The 4,752-nt window shown below is 48.1% G+C and overlaps 1 non-coding gene across 1 annotated transcript; it reads left to right on the plus strand.

The window, feature by feature from the left end:
- The first annotated feature begins 4,457 nt into the window (after positions 1-4,457).
- Positions 4,458-4,540, plus strand: trnal-uag (transfer RNA leucine (anticodon UAG)). Its single transcript has one exon. It is a non-coding gene; the product is annotated as a tRNA-Leu (tRNA).
- The last annotated feature ends 212 nt before the right edge of the window (positions 4,541-4,752 follow it).

Here is a 4,752-nt window from a genome sequence, read left to right on the forward strand (position 1 = left end):
CAGGAATCAGCCGAGTGAATCTCTTTTGACTGTATCCAATGCCAATATATCCTTTCTTAAATACGGGGACCAAAACTGTACACAGCACTCCAGGTGTGGCCTCACCAACACCCTGTACAGCTTTGACAAGACTTCCCTATTTTTAAACTCCAGCCCCCAAGCAATAAAGGCCAACATTCCATTTGCCCTCTTAATTACTTGCTGCACCTGCATGCTAACTTTTTGTGTTTAAATCACAAGAACACCCAGATCCCTCTTTTTTGGAGTCTCTCTCTATTTATATAATAGTCTGCATTTTGATTCTTCCTACCAAAGTGTATGACCTCACACTTTCCTACATTCAATCCATCTGCCAAGTTTTTGCCCACTCACTCAACCTATCTATATCCCCTTGCAGATTCCTTATGTCTTCATGACAACATGCCCTACCTATTTTTGTATCATCAGCAAATTTGGATATATTACACTCTGCCCCCTCCTCCATGTCATTAATATAGATAGTAAATAATTGAACCCCAAGCACTGATCCTTGTGGCACTCCACCAGCCAGATCCTGCCAATGAGAAAATGGCCCATTTATGCCTACTCTTTGTTTCAAGGAATTGGTAACTCGTGTGTGCATCATCACTTCAGGAAGTGATGTCATACAGTATGTGACAGAGTAGGCGATGGGATGATCCCCGGTAAGATGTGCCTGTAATACTCTCCTGTAAATTGTATATAGTATTGTCAGTCTTGAATAAAAAAGTCAAATTATTTGTTGGCGTTGATCAGTGTTTGATTGGTAAGTCTGTGTGAAGAACAGGGGTTGGCAACATGTCTGTACATGGACACCAGTGTCCACGTTAAAACAGTTCGGTCCGTGACTGATAATTTCAGGGATGAGAAATTTGCCATTGGCTTCTTCTTCCAGACCAGTCTGACTTTCAATCAAATCGCAGCCGTCAGTTTCACAGCTGACAGGTCCTAAGAGCAGAGACAACGTTTCAGAACCTCGGACAAGTTCGGAGCTTTCCGGCAGTTCTGATTTCATTTAAAAGCCCTCCAGAAAACCCGGAGCTTGTCCGAGTTTCGGAAGTGCTGTCTCTGCTCAAAGCACCTGTCAGCTGTGAAACTGACGGCTGCGATTTTTTAAAAAAGACTAACCATAAAGCTGAGAGTTCTCGCTCTCTGCAACTGTCAGAAAGAGGGAGAGAGAGAGGGGAGAGTAACAGGGAGAGAGGAGACCGGGGGTGGGTGTCGGCAGAGAGAGAGGGGCAGAGAGAGAAAGGACAACCTGAAAGGTTTACCCCGTATCCTTAGATTATGACCCCTGGTTCTGGACTCACACCCAAATCCCATGAACGAATAAAAAAAGTCACAACTGTGATTGGCTCTTGTAGCGGACTCTGGTTAACAGACAATATTCGGAGCGCCGGCCCCAGACTGTTTAACACTGACTGAGCTGAGAAAATACAACTCACCCCCGAGAATCCGCAGCACAGACCGAGTGGAGGGGAAAACCTGTCCTGGGAACTCTACATTCAGGGAACAGTTTGTCCTGTGAATATGCAGATGTGAATATTGTGGAAGACAGATTATATTAAAGGGGAGGGCGGGTTAGTCTGAAGCCACTGTGTTTGTGGGTCCGCTCTCATCGCCGGATTTCAGAGTCATTCTTGTGTAAAATCAAATGATTTTCCAGTCAAAGAACCGCCCTGCTCCCTGCTCAGCCCCAAAGTGGGAATTCGGGATCATTTTTTTTTTATTTCAAGATTTCAGTTGAAAAGTGGAGAACATGTCAGCGAGGGGTGAGAGAGGGCGGTCAGTGCAGCAATAAAACCAGGTGAAATGGAAAATGGAGTCCTCAATCCTAGTGAAAGCTTTTCAACAGCAAACATACTGGAGTGAGAGACAGGAAAGATCTAGTCTGGAAGTCTGGAGTGTCTGAATTTCAATGGAATTGGAGAGTTTGTGAGGAGAGAGAAACACAGAGAGACAGCAGGAGCCGGGAGCTAACAGCAGCTTGTCTCCGCCCCGTCCTCTCTCTGCCTTTAAGTTGCTCTGTGCACCCACCACCGGCTTCATTTCTGACCCAGTTCACATTGACAGAGAGAATTTGTGCAGAGTCCCGGACATGACCGATAGTGCAGCCGCCCAAACGGCTCCTCCAGCCGCCGCCGCCGCCCAAGTCAAGACCCCCAAGAAGAAGAAGGTGGCTCCCCGGAACAAGCCAGCCGGTCTCCTGTTGGGCGAACAGATCCTTAAGATTGTGCCGGCTTTCAGCGATCGCAAGGGGATGTCCCTGGCCGCCATAAAGAAGGCTCTGGGTAGCAGCGGTGTCGATGTGGAGAAGCTCAGGACCCAGATCAAGCAAAGTATCAAGAGGAATGTGAACAAAGGCTCCCTGGTGCAGAGCAAGGGACAGGAAACCTCCGTCTCCTTCAAAATCAGCAAGAAGGAAAACCCAGGGAAAAGTGGGAAAGAAGGTGAAGAAACCAGCAGACAAGAAATCTTTAGTGAAGAAACCAGCAGACATGAAATCTTTAGTGAAGAAACCAGCAGACACGAAATCTTTAGTGAAGAAACCAGCAACCAAGAAATCTTTAGCGAAGAAATCAGCAGCTAAGAAATCTTTAGTGAAGACACCAGTAGACAAGAAATCTTTAGTGAAGGAACCAGCAGACAATAAATCCTTCGTTAGAAACCAGCAGACAAGAAATCATTGGTGAAGAAACCAGCAGCCAAGAAAGTGGCAACAAAAAAGGTAACAGCCAAGAAAACGAGCAGCAAGGTGGCGGCAACGCCAAATAAGGCGGTGAAGAAAGCAGCGCTTCAGAAAAAGTCTCCTGCGAAGAAGGTCAAAAAAGGCAAGAGTGCGGCGGGTGGAAAGGCGCTGAAGAAAGTGCAGACATGGACGAGCAAGGTCAAGCCGAAAGCAGCGAAGGCTCAGAAAGCAGGGTCTGGAAAGAAGTGAAAGAGCGCGGGAAACTTGTAAACATCTGAACACAAAGGCTCTTCTCAGAGCCACCCACATCTCTCAGGAAAGAGCTGATCCCCTGATCAAATGATCCCTGTCCCGGCCCCGCCTGCAGATTCCACATGGAAATGATTTGGAGTAAATCCAGGATCCCTGGTGACTCGCTGAGATCCCCTCCACCCAGCCCTTTCCCCACTCTCTGTAATAAAACAGAAGGATGTCCGGCCCTCACTCTAACTGGAGATGTGTTCGGTGTAGTCTCAGTTCACAAATTCAGGGGGAGAGTCCTGTAAGGTAGCTCGGTCACTCTGACTGAAACCGCCAGTTCCCCGGGGCTGCAGCCACTGACACTGCGGGGAGAGAATCCCCGACTCTACCCCGCCGCCGGGGGAACAAACAACTTTGTGTCCGGAGAATAGGGAGAGCCGGGGAGAAGGCACATATTGAAGCGCTGCAGTGGACTCAGCTCATGTGTGTGCACAACTCTCACTGATTCCGTCCTCTGGGAACAGTGCGGTCTGAACAGATCAGGTTAGGAGAGAAACACACAGCCCGAGAATGGCCTCTTTCTTCCTGCATTTACTCTGTTCCGGGAGCAGATTTTCATTGAGAAGTGGCGCTCAGATCACCGGAGAGAAAAAAAAACACAATTGAAACTGTCCAAATGAAAAACAGAGAATTAACCCGGACACTTCCATTATTAAATTAATTCATCAGCTCCGAACCAGTTCCCGTTAATGTACCGGGATGGTCTCGGGATTTATAAAATCGAAGGCAGCGGGATTTATTAAATTGTTGATTCTGACACCCTGTAGTTCAGTTCTTCACTTAACTGGAGGGGGAGATGTGTGAGCTAAGAAACAGAGCGAAATCCAGAGAGGGAACTGAAAAGACAACTGGACAGATGTGAAACAGATCAATCCACTGTTACAATAACTCCATCTCTGATTCCCTCCTGACAGTAACCAGCCCTTTCACAGAGACTGTGGGTGGCTCTGAAAAGAGCCTTTGGTTTATGAGATGACATTTTGGCCGCTTTACTTTTTCTGGGAGCTCTTGAGTGCTGGTTTTCTTGGGCAGCAGCACGGCCTGGATATTGGGCAGCACCCCGCCCTGAGCGATAGTCACCCCTCCCAGCAGCTTGTTGAGCTCCTCGTCGTTGCAAACGGCCAGCTGCAGGTGTCTGGGGATGATGCAGGTCTTCTTGTTGTCCCGGGCAGCGTTACCGGCCAGCTCGAGGATTTCAGCGGTCAGATACTCGAGCACAGCAGCCAGATAGACCGGGGCTCCGGCACCCACACGCTCAGCATAGTTGCCCTTTCTCAAGAGCCTGTGAACACGGCCCACAGGCAACTGCAGTCCAGCCCCGGAGGAGTGAGACTTGGCCTTGGCCCGAGCTTTCCCGCTGGTCTTTCCTCTTCCAGACATTTCCACAATCTCACAAATACTTTCACAAAGAATGAATAATTTCCTTAGCATTTATAATAACCAGTAGGCGGTCAGGATGGCCGAGCGGTCAAATGCGCTGTGTTTAGGTCGCAGTCTCCATTGGAGGCGTGGGTTCGAATCTCACTTCTGACACCTTGTGTTTTGACTACACTGGAGGCGTTTGGGAGCAGCGGTGAAGAGCAAAGAGAGAACAGGAAAGAACATGGACAAGCAAAATAACAATGGACCCAAAGATGTTGCATCAAAACATTAGAGTAAGAGGCAACTGAGCAAACAGCAGGGCACAGAAAAGATCAAAAATGTAACCTTTGTATCGGGGTGGAAGATGTTGCCAATATCCTTAA

This window comes from Heterodontus francisci, unplaced genomic scaffold, assembly GCF_036365525.1.
Source record: "Heterodontus francisci isolate sHetFra1 unplaced genomic scaffold, sHetFra1.hap1 HAP1_SCAFFOLD_59, whole genome shotgun sequence".
Lineage (NCBI taxonomy): Eukaryota > Metazoa > Chordata > Chondrichthyes > Heterodontiformes > Heterodontidae > Heterodontus > Heterodontus francisci.